The 17,275-nt window shown below is 40.1% G+C and overlaps 1 protein-coding gene and 1 non-coding gene across 2 annotated transcripts in view; one reads left to right on the forward strand and one right to left on the reverse strand.

Annotated features, from left to right (window-relative positions):
* Positions 1-17,275, forward strand: part of LOC124169576 (homeobox protein orthopedia-like) — a 161,341-nt gene that overhangs the window by 26,122 nt on the left and 117,944 nt on the right. The gene's annotated exons all lie outside the window — the stretch shown is intronic.
* Trnaf-gaa lies at positions 7,361-7,433 on the reverse strand. Its single transcript has one exon. It is a non-coding gene; the product is annotated as a tRNA-Phe (tRNA).

Raw genomic sequence — 17,275 nt, forward strand, 5'->3', positions numbered from 1 at the left:
GTAGACATTCCAAAAATGAGAAAGGTAATAACACCGAAGCAATTACTTGTTAGCAGGTTCGAGGCAATTCAATGACATGATATAAGTTATTTCCTCTGCTAAAGTCTTTCAAACATTAAAAAAAAATCTGAAAAATTCAAAGCTGGCATGTATTTGCTGAATAAAAGCTAAAAATGGAACATTATTTTTGACTTGAGAAGCCAAAAAGCCCTACCTTAAAACCAGGGATGGCAATGAAAACTAAACGAAATTCAAAACCAGTAAAATTTCAATAGTTTCGTTCGCGGGAGGGAAATGTAGAAACGGAATGAAATGGATTTTGTCTATGGGGCTACGGGTACATGGGGATAAACTCAGGGTAGAAACGAAATTGGAGATAAAACCACTTCGGAACGAAACTAAACTAAACCTCAGGGACGAAACGAAACGCAGATTATGTTTCGCACCGGAAAGACCACGTGCTTAAGCCTTGGAACGGTTTAGTTTCGACAAACACCGATTACGAAGTATGATTGAATGAATTAGAGGTTCGGCCTACCGCCATTAGAGGCATGGGGCTCTCATGTTTTGACCACAAAGAGGAGAGCAATGAATGCAAACTATCCATTGGATTTTTCTCTCAATGTTTTAACCTCTCTACATGTATGTCAAATGTAATGGGTAGAAACTATTCCCTCTTAATCCCCTCCGCTCAACTTCTGGGATCGGAACTTAACTATGAGCAGCGGAGTTTCGATTAATTTAGTTTCGCTCACGGGAGTAAAGTTTCGTCCCGGGTCGAAACTAAACTCCTCGGTGATTTTAATTTCGTGCGGGAAAGAAACTAAACCGATGCGATGCCTCGTTTTTCGTTTCCCTCTGAGTCGAAACGAAACATTTCAATTGCCATCCCTGATTAAACTATAGCATTGGGCAGTCACCTATTTGCTATGTTTTTACCCACCACGCATTAAAATGCATTCACAAATGTCGCCAATCGTGTGGCAGGAGTCAGAGCGATTTGATTTCAAAGGAAAATACACTATAACTATCCCTGTAAACCAAAATGACATGATATTATTATCTATTAAATTCACAATTTTCTATGTTATTCTTCACGAGAGGAAAAACTCCATTGCAAACCGTACATTTCTGAAAACGCATTAAAACTCCTACCACTATAACCTTTTTAACAATGCATGGTGGCTGAACTTCTCTTTCGAGCTTGCATAACCTAACACCAAGTCCAATGAGTCTCGTTATAACGCCCATTTAAATTCGTGAACCTGGATAGCGTAGTGGTTTGCTCAGTGGCCCGGAAAGGTAAAGGTCGGTGGTTCGATTTCTGTTCCAGGGGAATATTTTCTCATGTACGGCTTTACATATTTAATATTTTATCGCACACTGCATTCCCTAGTGTTGACCGTTTAACATACCAATATTCGTAAACCCCCAATTTTTATACCTCCAAACTCACTAACATTTCAACAAAACCGTACTTTCACCGAATTTAAACAACTATTTTCGTGACTTCCATGAATCGTAGAAATGAGTATAGTACGTGGCAACGAACTTACATTTATCGCGAGATACGTTGGTACACTATCTTTCACTACGCAACATTATAATGAATACTAAGCACAATATGAATTTGCATGATGTGATCAAGTACACCTTTCCACGAAACCAACTCAACAACAAGCGCAGAAACCAACAAGCCAGCCTCTACAGGAGGGAATGGGGATTCTTCTTCGTAGACCTTTAACCAATAACCGTCACGGAATCTACAGAAGCGGAGCGAGTCGGCTGGCCTAACAGTCGACGAACGCCGCGCGCGGCCTCGCAGTTAAAAACGCCCGAGATGGATAATCGAATTTCCCATTCCAGCGCCATTGTTCAATTATCGTTCGAGGGAGCGAGTGAGGAGGGGAACTCTACGGCACATGCGCCATTCGAATATCGTAGCGCACGCACTCCCGAGAGCCAGTTTCGTCGAATGGCAATCTAAGGGAGTGAGGGAGGGGGGTGTAGGGGGAGCGGTGGTAGTGAAGCGGCCATTATCACCAAGCAGAGCCGCTCCCCTGTTTGAGATGCGCTATAGACGTTGAGAGCGAGCTGCGATTTGGATTCAAAATCGCTCATCGTGTGACGCATTCCATTGTTATTATTACAGCATTCCACCGGTTAAATTCAAGAGCTCTTTATTTTCTGACGAAGTTAGTCATATGTCGACATAATAAGGAAGGTCAGATAATAAAAATAAAAAAGATAAATAGACTGTAGAGCTGATAGAATGGGGACCGCATAAATTAGGCCCAATTCCGTGTCATAGAAGGCTAATTTCTGCAACCACTTCGGACGCATTGTAATCTATTTGCAAAAATGTCCGCGGCGCGGTGATGACTGCAATGCGATACACTTTTTCGCGTTTCCAAAAATTTGCGCTATGCAACAATGCACATACCAATGGCATGATCGAGGTAGTAAGTCAATTGGTAGGTACAACATATCAGTTGCTACAATTGACGCAGTTTGTACCAACTTCACAATGTTGGGAAACCTCTTCTTCTTCCTTCTTCTTCCGCAAAATTCACATTTAGTCAATACCTTTCTCATCAGAGGCGGAATTAAGGGAGGGTCACGAGGGCATGTGCACCCCCAGTCGCTTAAATAATAGACGAGATTTTAATACAATTATTAACAAGTATTATATTTTAATACAAAAGGTATAAATATTTACTCATTAATAACTTTTATATTAAAATCAGGAATATGTTTCGTACAGTAATTGTTGCATGTAGTTTCTATGTTTGTAGATTTGAGAAGACCGTTTTTCGGTCAGACCCTGGGCCCCCCCCCTAAAAAAACTTGGATTCCCCACTGCTTCCCATGTCAACGCTACTATTTTTTCCAGTCCGGTACGAAGCAATTTGTACTCCACTCAATGAGAAATTAATGCAGTTGTAGCCTATCAATGACGCGCCACGTGTAAGTCGGTCTTAAGAAAATTCAAGTATTCTTGAAAAAGTTCCAGTACATTTTAATTTAGAATAGGTTAGAATTCCACCAGATCAACCCTTAATCATCTACTTATCTAGAATTTGATAATGATCTAATTGTGATTATGATTTGCTTGCTGTATACATTAACCAAGGGAATTGTAATAAGGAGGTCCAACTCCATCCCAAAGAAGGCTGATCTGTTGCCACTTCGGTCGCTTTTTCTATTCTTAATCTATTGGCAAAATTGTCCGCGGCGTGGTGGTGAGTGCAAAGGGATCCACTTTTTTCCAAATTTTGCATTATAATGTTTGCAACTGCGATGAATAGCATTGAACTTTATGAATTCGATAGATCGCATCAACATGTATAGCAATTTCGGTTAAAACCGCTAATTATTCCTTATTTACCCGTGAAACTCGGATCAATTTGTCCGTCAGCGACGCGAGTGGCGACTTTTGTAAACCCATTTACATTGCAAACGTATGGGCGGATTTATCTGAGGCCTCTGCTATTCTATCCGTATAACATTGTAATGTTAATTTATGAATAATAAACATTTACTGTTAAAATAAATGTCACAATTTTTAATTTCTCGTTTTTCATGCTGCAATATTGCCGACGGAAAAACACTAATTTTGGTAAAATTAGCTACCTTCTACTGCGCCGCGGGGTGTATGACGACGACGACGATAAGTTCAAAATCGCTTGCACTAATTCAAAACTAGAATCATGTATCTCCTTTTTATTCCATACCATTTCAATTTACTCCTCATAGGGGCGACACTAACAATAAGTCAATCCATTCGAACGAAACGCACGCTATTTGACTGAAGTTGATGATGATGGGGCATTGCGATTATCACCCCGGCCTGTTCCTTCTTCCGCACTTCCCACTTCCCTCTTTTACTAATTGTAAGTAATACGTATCCATCGAAAAACCTGGATAGGGATATTCAATGTTACAAAATATTTTCAGGAGATGTTCCAAGGGATCTACATCTACATAATACCCCGCAAGCCGCCTAAAAGGCGTGTGGCAGGGGGTGTTAGGACACCAGCCGTTTACAGCCAAAAAAAAAGGAATTCCCATATCTATCCGTTCGGCAAAACGTCTCTCTTAATTTATCGCTTCTATCGGACCTGGAAATATAGTGTGGCTCTAATATTATGTTCTCTGTGTCGCTCTTAAAGTTAGAAGTGAAAACTGACTATACCACTCAAAGCCGAAAAATGTATAGGTATATAAAGCGGTAAATGGGAACGGAATGGCACTTGGATTTTTTGAACCCTGAAGATAATGAACGTGTCACTCGTCGAAACGTTTTAGTGAGATGAAAAACCTCACCCGGTGGAAAACCCAAGAGATATTCGCTAACAAAAAGATTCATAAAACAATCGAAAGCTCAATTTTCAAGAGCAATCCTCCCATTCCATTATTGCCTGCATCACAGCGGTGCAGTAAAAGGGATCATGGCGCAATGTGGTCCGAGTTACGACTGCACAGCTTAAAGTCAGCAGAGGGTAACATAAGCGCAATCGTGTGATTTAGCGGAGTGCACGAGTAAGCCCCGTTGCGACCGGACCCCCATCTACCGTCAGAGCTCCCACATTACGAATTCAGACGCAAATCCCTGTCCACTACACTCCATCGGCCTGTTGCAAACCACGGAGCCACACTTTCTGCTCCGGATAAATAGATATGCGCGTGAACATATTGGGATGCAATTCCAGGAAGGGGGTCTCCTAATTTCGCAAAGCTCCCCGGAACTCTGATAGCGTCGTTTTGAAACCATGTTGCCATACCGAGGTGAGCTCGAGTCAAACAATTGAAAACAGCGCGGTCGTTGCATTGGAACCTCATTATTTGGCGTGCCGCTGGCGCGTTTCAGCTGTTCCGATAAACCATATTTATCAGACCTAGCCAGTCATCTATAAAATATTTATTATGCGCTCAGTTTGTGCAGTACAGGTGGTGTGTTGTTTTTGGTAGCAGAAACTTACATTCTAAAATGATAGCATTAGATTAAAATACATTAATACTAACAATAAGTAAATGTTTACAATTAGTTTATTTTTATATTTCATTAATTCCATATTTTTATTGCATCTAACCGTTTTCTTAATTTTTTTCATTTTTTTTATTACTTTACTTTTCTCATTTTTTATATTTCGATTTTTTTACATTTTCCAACAAAATAATAAAACAATTGATATTTCTAAAAATTAGGAGAAGAAAAAACATAGGACGGACTCATAGAAGATCGGCTCGATGAGGCAGTATTTATGTAGTTGGAATCGTTGGATCATAATTACAAATATCGTTTAAGAGAGTAATATTTTTTCTGGGTTTAAAGGTGTTCCCTTGCTGAGAGATAAATTGGTTGACGGCAGGGATGTTAAGTGCAGAAAGGTCGTTTTATTGATTGCGTCATTATTAATATACTATCCCTGGAAGCAGCTTATTGGTGTGTAGCAAAAGGCGTGTATTATGGTATGTACGCAAGCCGTGGGTGGTTTATTTACAAAAATGACGGTGATTTTTTAATTAATTAAAATTTGATTAATTAATTTTGATGCCTGTCTATTTCCAACCTTCCTTATTACTACCGACCCAGATTTCGGCACATAATGCCATTTTTAAGGCACTTACGGAAGTGCACTTGAATAGAAAAGTAATTTCTTGGACTTCAATTGAAAATGGCATTATAGGCCGAAACCTGAGTTGGTAAAAATAAATAAACGTGGAAATAGTCAAGTGATTTTATTATGTTAAATATCAAACTTTCCCACGGAATTATCACGGATACTGTATCTTTTAATTAAATGTATTTTTGTTTCATGGATCTCGAAAACATCACATACAATTCGGGAAATTCAGCTAATACTCAAGAATGCACTGCGTTTGTAGTAGTCAATTATTAGGGGAAAACCTATTCCTGATACAATAAATCCGTTTGGCAAAATATCTCCCTTGATTTATAGTGTCTGCCGTTCGTGGAAATATATAGCAGTACCATGAGTGTACCCAGAGAGGGGGAGGAGGGGGCAGCTGCACCCCCCCCCCCACCCCCTAGAAGCAAAAATCGCAAATGTCTTTCAAGAAAATAATATTTTTTCAAGCAAATAATTTTAAAAACTAGTAAAGAGCTGTTACAGTTTCCTTAAAACGTTGATTTCATTCACCCTTTTCATGCTTAAATCTTACCTACAACTTGAACAACCACGGCTTGCCCCCCTAGTTTTAGGACCTCTTTAAACACAACATTGGAAGTAATTACACTATCCTCTGTTAAACGCACCTGATGACTCATACTTACATATCAACAGGAGACTTGAATGTGGAATCAGCCGCATTTTGATAAAAGTTATTTAAAGAATGCGAGATAATGTTGCAAATGAACAAATGTATCAGTTTGTGCGCCGTTAACGTCAGGAATATTTAGCGGTTTTTGTTTTTTTGTTTTGTTTTTTTCCTTAAATGGGTTTCCTTAAAATGTTGATTTCATTCACCTTTTTCATGCTTAAATCTTACCTACAACTTGAACAACCACGGCTTGCCCCCCCCCCCCCCCCCCTAGTTCTGATCCTTGGTACGCCATTGAGCGGTACTAAGATAATATTTTCCGTGTAGCTCTGAAAGATAAATGTTCTTAAATGATGAAACAACTACGTTTTCTTCCACGGATTTTTTTCTATGCACAACATGTGGAAGAAAACGAAGTCGTTTTGTCAATTGTGAACTTCAACTTCCACAAAATTGAGCCGGAAACCATTGAATGTATAAATGTTCTTCATAGCTCAAGCAAACTAATTCGCGTGGTAAGGCACAATTCGGAGATTCGTTTAAAATCCATAAATTGATATTTAATTTAAAAAATCGCGAAGTAACTAATTAAAACGAATTGGAATAAAATGTAACAGTGATTTCAAAAATTAGAAGAGAGAAAATATATTGCCGATACTGGGACTCGAAACTTAGATACCAACTTCATGTCACGGGATCAATGCCGTAGACCGCACCGCCACGGCCACGTTAGAGGTAAGTCACTTACTCAAGGGATATAATGCTGCGCGAAATCTTTACATGCGAATATCTCTTGAACCCTGGCCTATGTGGAAGAAAGCCGTGACACTTTCCTATCTTACCTATATAGTTTCAGATCATAAAATTTACATCCAGATCCCGAACATCACTTTGGCGATGTCTCCTTGTAAGCCTAAAATTATGACACTAAGTTTACCATTTCTAATAAGGGATATTTCGTCCAAATATTTTAAATTATCTTAAAGTATACCGGGACTAGCCACGGTGATAACTTTTTACGGGAGTCACCCGTAATACACAATCGTGCGAAAGATCCACAGAGAAAAAAATCATCCGCCTTGACCGGGATTCGAACCCGGATCCCCCGATTTTCGGTCGAGTGCTTTAGCCAATTGAGCTACCGAGGCGTCATTCTCTCCGGCTGTGGCGCTGTGCGCACAAAATGGACTGCTTGTGGCGTCATATGCTCCGCAGTCCAACAAAACCTTGTCCGATAGCGTCCAAAAATATCCACAGGGAGGAATGACTCCTCGGTAGCTGGCTAAAGCACTCGACCGGAAATCAGAGGATCCTGATTCGAATCCCGGTCAAGGCAGATGTGAATCTTTCGTACGATTTGAAATTATGATGAAATATTATCGGTCAAGGAAGCACGCTCTTTCTTCGTAGATATCAGAGGCGGAGGACGACGGATGCGGAAGGGGAAAGGAAGTAGAGGGACTTGATAAAAATTAAGAGTCTACGGAAGCCGATATGGAGCGCGCCGAGAACTATCAGCTTGAAATAATGAACATTACGACAAAGAAGAGAATTCCATAATAAATCTCCTAGAATTATCCACTAAAGTTAATTAGTGCCTTCTGTTTCCAAGATTGTCATGAAATCATTACAGCTTTCAGATAGATTAACCGGAAACCCATATTATTTCATGCTGTCGATATCTTAAAAATAAACAGAACTCTTAGCACGCATGAGTGTTGGGTAATACCCTGTCAAACCGATCTTCTCTATGGCCTGTAATACTTTGGTTTTCACGAAATTCGTAATGATGTTTCAAACTTTTCATGAAATTTGATACTGAATGCTTGATTAAACTCTAATACCTATTTGAGAACTTATTCAAGTTATAGCAATGAAAACTCGGATAAATATGTACATGAGCATTCAAATTTTTCATCTAACTTCACACAATCCGATGCATACAGCAAAAGTTTTCGACTATGATATATATTGTTACAATACGAATACCTATTTAAGTTAATATTTACGTTGGTGAGAGTACCCTTCGAACCAAAATTCATGAAACTCAGAGCAATTATGTATTGTCTAAGCGATGATCAGTTGGCAAAAAATTCTTTATATAGTACGAAAAAAGGCGATATCAAATAAAATGTAATATCCCTCCTCCCACCAATAGTAGGCTATTTTTATACCATGCGTCATACAAAGCAAGAACGCTATTTCGTAGCTACATGATCACAGGTGAAATTATTTCATTATTTGCGTATACCAAATAGATCGTTAAAAAAAGTCATCTTCAATAAACTCTGTGCAGAAAAGATTCTCGCTCTTTACCTTCGCTGTGCCTTGCAAAGTGTTCATGAAATAAACTTAAATTCCAATACAATCAACGCTGGGAAATTGGTCTAGAACATTAGAAAAGAAAAGCACCGTATGAGTAACACAGACTAAGTAGTAAAGAATGTTATCAAGGGAAATATGCTATCATAAAAAAAGTTTAGAAGATAAAAATGCTGAGTGGAGGGCTACGTCAAATCAATACCAGAATTTTAAGAGTTAGTCCTTTCTCGGCGATTTATATTCACAAGTAACACCTAAAAGTGTCAATTTATACACAAAAAAAGAAACTCTAGGGTATCGAGAATTTTCCAAGGGTTTTTAACAATTTGACAACAAAAATAGGCCGATCCTAAGACTTTTTGTCGTATCCCGTCTCGTTCACTACAAACACTTGCATGAGTGACTGAGTCAGCTAGTGAGTTCTCGGCAGTGGGTTTTATAGTACATAGAGTATACGCAGAAAAATAATTTTTGACTCATGAAGTACTGAATAAATCCCACATGTCATTCTACTTCATTCAACTCGTCAACTGCAAGCCAAGGCACGTAGCTGTGTACGTCTTCGTCAAAGCAAGTGGTATTTCTCTTTGAGGGAAGAAGTTCGTGGAAGAGCGCTTTCTCAAAAACAAACTCGAGTGACGTATCTCCGTCGAACGGCAACGTTCTCTCGCAACCCATGTTGAAGGTGTGATTGCGAGGTACCCAAGGGGATGGAGGGAAGGGGGAAGAGCTGGGTAAGTACACGACTAATCTCTCCCAAGAGGAAGGTTAATGGAAGAGATCAGCGTTCTTGTATATAGCTAGCAATCCATATTCAAAATTGGAACAATATAAAAATGTAGTAGTTGGTTAAAAAATCTGGTAAAATTCTAATATATTCTTCACCGGTTTACTGCCACCGGGCCGATATATCGGCCCTCTTGGGGCGATTAATCGGCCCGAATTATTTCACTTTTTTCGTGATTGTGGTCTTTTCAACGGCTGCGATTTGTGTAAAGCCCAATAATCTATCTATGGTAATAAGATATAAATATATCTTAAGAATTGGGAAAAACATCTTGACGTATTAAATATAATGAAGTGGCTGAAAAATTTTTAAATCTGAAATGTTGCTAATTCCGGAAAATAGCCTCGGCAGTCTTCATACATCCCACCTGAAATGGGCTGGCAGTAAAAGGGTTAAAACATACTGGAAAATTCACACGACTACTTTGATTTCTTAAGGCTGTTTTACACGTGGCGCCTCATTGAGTACGTTAGCACTGCATCAATTTCTCATTACGGCGTGCAATTGCGCGAATGCTCAAACAAAATAAGATTAGGGGCTGTTTTGTCATCTAAAATCCATTCATATTCGCATTTGTTCTACCCATGAATATTACAAAAGAGGAACCTCAAGTGTACTTCTAAATGTTTTGTCAAGCTCAGCGCATTTAAATGTGTTTATAAAAGCCGCCACTGACGAAAAAATTAACTCGATTTCACGGAGAAATACGATGTAATTAATGGTTATAGCCAAAATTTATACACACGATGGTGTGATGTATGAAATTCAATACTTTTCAATGCTATTCCTCGCAATTACATGTACTTTATTCCCCTGCCTCGGTGGCGGCGGGGTATAGTCCTCGCCTGCCAAACTAAAGGTCGCGGGTTCGAGTCCCGCCTGGGTAAGTTATCCTTATTCAGGGCACGGATGTTTTTGTTCGTTTGATTGTTGGATATTACCTAAAAACCCCGATGCAAAAGGCCAAATAGTGCCATTTTCAGTGGTGTGGAATTAACTAAATAAAAATTAAATAAAAAATGGATCGAATTATATTCATCACCGCGCCGCGAAATAACGCTCTTTGAAACGTCAATAGGACCGACGATGATACAGAACGTATTGAAGCCGATCGTATTAGGTAAATTAAATTATCCGCGGAGATTTTTCAGGAAGTTTCAATTCACAATGTCAAATTCAAAAAGAAAGTGTTAAAATCAAATATACACACTGAATGGGGTAAAATTACCCGGAAATTTCGTATACTAGAAGAATCCTTCGATGAATTTCCATGCTGAAGATTAAAGCGAGTCAAATTTCCTGTTTTGGGTTGGGAAATAAAATTCACGCAGTAGTTATTCATGTACGTTATGGGTTTCTACGAGTCATATTTTCCTGCTCAGGAATCAAAACTAAATTAATTAACGAATGTCGGAGCGTTCGCAACTTTCCTCATTTCCAGGAACGTCCAAACGCGGTGAAATATTCTAGGACAGGGAATTAATGTGTAAAGTGAGTGAAACGAAACTAATATCTCCAAAATGCAAGGTTAATGGAAGGGATCAGCGTAAACGGACACAACTTGTGATCTAGAATGAAATATACGATAATTTAAAAAAATTAATTAGCATGATCAGGTAAAATAAAGGGATGTAGAAAATCGTACCCTATATTCATCCTTTTTATTTGTGTATTTATTTTCATTGCCCCAAAAACAACACGGCTTTGTTTCAACATTGTGGGGGAGAATAGATTGACAACAAATAACCACTGACCCTCGCGAGCCAGAGCAGGTTACTATTCAATCAAAAGTCCCTTAATACGCATTCCAAAAATTTCCATGATTTTGCGAATGGGGATATGAGAATGTGTGAAGCCGTTCTGCGTAGTGGACAGATAATCCAAAGGTCAGAGGATCAATCTATGCACCAGGAAAATTTTTGCCCATGGCGATAAATGCAAGTTCCAAGTTTCAACGCGAAAGGTTTGAAATGTATGCATGATGAAATTTTTAATTTAAATGATAAAATTTTATGGCACGTATTTAGACATGCGACGCATTAGATGAGATAAGCCTTCTAAGGTGTATCAAATGATAGTTCTTGAAAGTCAATAAAGAAACATTGAACGCGAAAGTCCTCATCTTGAATAAGTTTAAACCCTACATTTTCCACATACAATTCTATTTTTTTACGGGCATGGTTTCTTGGCGCCAGGACGTTATCATCAGCTTCACCTGACCTGACCTGATGATAGTGGATCTGGTGATGACACGCTGATATAGAAACCTGACCTGACGATGACACCCTGTTGTTGAAACCTGGCCTGATGATGACACCCTGACGTCGAAACCTGACCTGACCTGATGAATGTGGACCAGGTGATGACACGCTGACGTAGAAACCTGAATTGACCTGATGAAGACACCCTGACTTCGAAACCTGACGTGATCTGATGATAACACTTTGACTTCGAAACCATGGCCGTGGAGATATAATATTACGTGAGAGTTTGTCAAGATGATATGTGCGTTCCACAGAGTGAAGCATGAACCTAACAGTGATGTAGAAGTCCTCACCGCGACAGTAATGTTGCCGAACGGGCGCTACCTTCACGCAGGACCCTGTCAAGAGGTGTGATGGAAAACGTGAGTGATGATATAGCGAGGTCGCAACACCCGGGGACACAAAAATAAAAGCGTATATTTGTTCAAGTGTCCTCACACGCGCTATGGAGGGGATATTTTGGCGAAGGAGAGAGAGGTGAGAACGTTACGGGGCGATTAGAGCCGTGGTGTGATCGGGCCTTCGGGTTGGCTAGGATAGGGTGGGGGCAGGAGGGTATGCGTGAAAAGGGAGGTAGAAGGGGTATATCGCGGTATTTCATCCTGCTCCCGTTCTAAACATTCGATCACGAGAGAGGCAAGCCGCCCTTCGCTGTCTCATGCCCACGAGTGTACATCAAGGGATCGTCTTTGGTCACCACAATTTTAAAGAAAATGTAAGGACTACAAAATAAACCTTTGAAATAAATGAGACAGAGAAAATGAGTAGTTCATTGGTGTTTCACCAGTTAAAACAAATTATTATAGCAATTTAGAAGGCTTTCACGGTGCATGGTAGATGCTTTCATGGTTTTCACCGCGTTGTTTCATGTCTGATGACGACAGTTTCGCCGTCAGAGTCAAAACCATCTTCTGAGCTGAACATGCTGGCGGAATTTCCGGCAAAACTGTCGTCATCAGACATGAAACAACGCGATGGAAACCGGGAAACGGTGAGAGCAGAGATTTTTGTAGCTGACGTTACAGCTCTGAACTTGTTTCTGGAATTAATACAGAAATTGTGAATTTGCATTGATTTTCAATGCTGAATAAGCTAGGAAAGTGGGCAGGGTTGATGTGGTAGTGTGGAAAGTGTTCTGACAGGGAGTTTATGGTGGTATTTCATCGTGCTCCCGTTCTAAGCAGTCGATCACGAGAGAGTTCAGCAACGCCACTGCTGTCCCGTGTACCTCAAGGGATCGTGCGTGGTCGTCTCGCTTTGGCCACCATATCGCAACAGTGCGCGATTCCCGTGTCGTGAGTGCGAGGAGGTGGACACGGCCGTGGGAGGAAGTGCTCGAAGGCTGGGTGCGAAGGCGCCTTGAAAAGGTGGATGAGGCAATGGCTCACCTCCTCACGACTCACGCTATCTCCTTGCACACATCCATTTCTCTATTTGTCAACAGGAAAACTTTCATAAGTCTAATTCAAGTATACTTTGACTAGCCACTGTGATAACATAACGGAGTCACCTTCAATGCACAATATAAGACACGGTATCAGGCGTGATGATAGTATTAGATGCTGAAACCAAGGTCGTGCTATTTAAAATAAAGAGTGGAACAAAACAAAGTTATTTTATTTTATTCCTCAAAGCACAAATTACGCGAATATTTCACAGAAATAAAATCATTCGCCTTGACCGGAATTCGAACCTGGAATCCCCGATTTCCTATCGAGTGCTTTAACCAGTTAAGCAACCAATGAGGCATTTCAAATGTGAATGACGCCGCGGTAGCTTAAACGGCTAAAGCACTCGACCGTAATTCGGAGGATTCGGGTTCGAGTCCTGGTCAAGGCGAAAGACGTCTTCTCTGTGGAATACTCACACTATTATTCGTCCAAGTAAAACCGCAGACTAGCCAGCGTCGTACCATTACGGAGCCGCCCGCAATAACGCATACGGTGCGGGGTCGCAGATTCTAAGTCCCGCCTAAGTAGGTTAATCCCCACAGGATATGGGTACATGTAAAAATGTAAAATTCTGCTTGCCCAGTCCCTGAGTAAAAACTAAAAACAAGCTAAGCCTCCTGGGATTCTAGGGCGGGGAACAGAATCGTCAGATAAATAATCAAAGGTAATTAGTAGGAGATGAAGGTATAAAAAACTTGCTTTTTTCCACGTGGTGGTGTATTTTATCCGACCATCGTTTCGTTACCGTGAAACATTTTCAAGATGAGGAGATTTTCGAGAGAAAGGGTTTCCCTCACCTTGCATATATGTAAGGCAGTAAAGAAACAATGGTAGGTCAATATAAATCACCATGTTGAAAAAGCAAACTTTTTATTCCTTCAGCTCCTACGATAAAGGATTTCCACCAATTAAATTGAGTGAAAAATTGTACAATTTAAAAATATGAGCTTTAAACCAGGTTTGAACCAGCTGGATCTCTCGCACTAGCTCCAAACATCTATCTTCCCATTCATCCACCAATTTTAAACTTCTTATAGCCGTGCGCCGAATTATTGGCTTTGAGGTATTTAGAGATTCAAATTAATAATTATGAAGAAAATGAACTCTTGATTACAAAGAAGGATTAATTATACTGTCAAAAAGTAATATAATAAGGGAAAGATTGTTAAAAACTAGATTTTTATTTTCCAAAAAAAATTTTTACCATAGGAATTTTTCTCGCTTCACAAATGGTTTTCTGCCTTACCAAACACCAAATTTGACTCCATCTCCTCCTGTTTAAGGTCTTGTTGGTTTCCTTATACTTTCTTTTTAACCTGTTTGCGTCTTTCATCTTCAGCCTTCACCTTCATCGTCTCTTATAGATATCCTTCCTCTATTCCCTCGCCTGCTGTTTTCAAAATCCCCTTCTCTCTTAAAATATTCCCGATCCAATTCCCCGTTCTTTTTAGTGCAGATTATTTTGTTTTTTTTACAGATGATTTTCTTTTCTCGATTATGTTACATTTAATTTTGGCATTTCTAACCAGGGCAATCCCAATAGGGTAGTTTCCGTCATCATTGAAAACGAAAGGCATTGCTTGCGATTCGTTACTCAAAACTAGTGTATTCATAATACACAAATTATTTGGTTTGAGAGATACCAGTTTAGACGAATAATCAATTTGATCAATTTTAACCTCATTCGAAAAAAGCCAGATTAGCGCCCATGCGATGCCACTCTACGTGACGTCACAGGGACCTAGATTCTATACTTACGACTAGATAGGATTTTTACATCGTCTGAGGTTACCAATGCATGCAAGTGGCACACTGCTCAAGGAAACATTTCTTAATAATCACCTATTAAAATTGCTTATGTTCGGAAAATTTCCTTCGTTTTAAAAGGGTATACCTAAATAATCTTTATTTCAGGTAAGCGCTACCTGATAACAGGGTACTCTGCTACCTGCCAGCAGCCTGCATCGTAGCGGCGCTGATCGACTCGCACCAAGATGGCCTCACACGACGGCAGCTGGAACCGGAATGACGTCACACGGACACTTCCCAGCATTCATACTCCGGCGTCGTGTTTTCGCGCGCTTGAAAATTTTCACTTTTCATTTAATCGCAAAATAGATATCGTCATTTAAAAATCTAAAAGCGTGAAATACGTGCTCGAGGAGTCTTAATCTTTCGATTTAGGCAATTTAAAAAAAATAGGAAACCGCCCTATTAAGTAGCATTAAGAGGATCAAGAATTAAATATCGATTTTAAGTTCTGATTTCAGGACTTCATTCGGACCAGAACCGATTCCCACGGGAACAGTCAGTTCACCCACCCTCTCACTCGCAGACCGGGCTGACGGTTGGACCTGCGCTCCGCACCACCCCCACCCTCCCCATTCAAAAGAGTTCTTCCTCAAATAACATTCACCCCCGATCTCCATTTACAAAACTCTTAACTCCTTCCCAAGCGCCTAACTAAAGTGAGACCGACCGCATTTATCAAAGAGGAACCCCGCATAAATCTGAGAAGAACCATTCGAAGAGGAAAGTACTATCGCTAAAATCCCACTCAGAGTACATGATTTAATTATCAGTATTGAAAGTTAACAAATGCACGCACATTTAAATTTGGGATCATCGCTTGGAATTGTTCGGCAACACGAAAATTATTAAGAATGATCAACTGATTGAGATGCTTTCTTGAAGGTGGGTGGCTCTCCAATATGGTCTCAAATTGCCTTAATTGAAAGATTATTACTCCTCGAGTAGGTATTTCACACTTTTAGATTTTTAAATAACAATATCTATTTTTCGCGATTAAATGAAAAGTGAAAATTTTCAAGCGCGCGAAAACGCGACGGGTAAGTATGAATGCTGGGAAAAGCCCGTATGACATCATTCTGGCTCCCGCTGCCGCCGTGTGAGGTGACCTTGGAGCGAGGATATGAGCGACGCTGCGATGAAGGCTGCAGGCAGGGAGCAGAGTATCCTGCTAGCAGGTAGTATTTGGCTTAAATAATGATTATTAATACCTTATCAAACGAAGGAAACTTTCCGATCATGGGCAGTTTTAATAGGTGATTATTAAGAGGTGTTTCCCTGAGCTCTGTGCCTCATGCATGCATTGGTAATCTCAGGCGATGTAAAACTCCTGACTACTCGTATAGTATCTAGTCCCCTGTGATGTCACGTGGAGTGGCATCGCATGGGCACCAATCTGGTCTTTTTCAAACGAGGTTAAATTTGACCATGTATATAGCCCAATGTCGCTTCTAAGCAACATCGAAAATGTATAAATTTCAGCTCTATTTTTGGATACACATAAACTAAGGATTATTTAGTGTTGTAAAGTTTAATGACAAAATAGTTAGCTTCCACAATAACTATGATTGAGAGCAAAATTTTTCAAAATTGAAAAATCTTAAAATTTGACTTCTCTCAGAAGCAGCTTCGGGTTATTTTCAAAAGAGGAGGATTCCCTCACCTTGAATATGTAACGCTGTCGGACAAAATAAGTCACCATGTAGAAAAAGCAAACTTCTTAGTCCTTCTCCTCCTACGATAAAGGTACTCCACCAAATCGCACCCGTTTGCATTACTTAAAACGATAATTAAATTGAATTGAGAGCAAAATTGCACAAATGAAAAAACCTTACACCAGATTTCAACCTGGATCTCTCGCACTAGCTCCTGAAATCTATTTTCCCATTCATCCACCAATTTCAATCCTCTATAGCAGGGGTCTCCAATTTACTAGTCCACGAGGGCCGCATTCCAAGTTCCAAATCGCCCCGCGGCCCGGATAGGAAATTTTCCGATGACTGAAGTATTCGATACCAACGTCTACTGAAGAATCCGGTGGCGTATTTCTTATTTACGAACAGTTGAAGGCGACTTTGACGTGCAGTACAGCGCTGCAATGCTCCTAGCGGCGTCTCACAGAGTTAAACGAGTGAGAATCGCGCGCTACTTGCACTACGAGTGCGCGGGCCGGATGAAAGCCATCCGCGGGCCGTATTTTGGAGACCCCTGCTCTAAAGGGTTTAATATTTTGGGTGGGGATCTGGAAAATAAAAATGAAGGGATTAAAAAGAAGGGCATGGGTGATGAATAGTTGAAGAAGAGGTAGAGAAGAAGGAAGGCATTGAAAAAGAAGCGAATGGAATAGGAGGAGGTGA

This window comes from Ischnura elegans, chromosome 12 (assembly GCF_921293095.1).
Source record: "Ischnura elegans chromosome 12, ioIscEleg1.1, whole genome shotgun sequence".
Classification (NCBI taxonomy): Eukaryota; Metazoa; Arthropoda; class Insecta; order Odonata; family Coenagrionidae; genus Ischnura; species Ischnura elegans.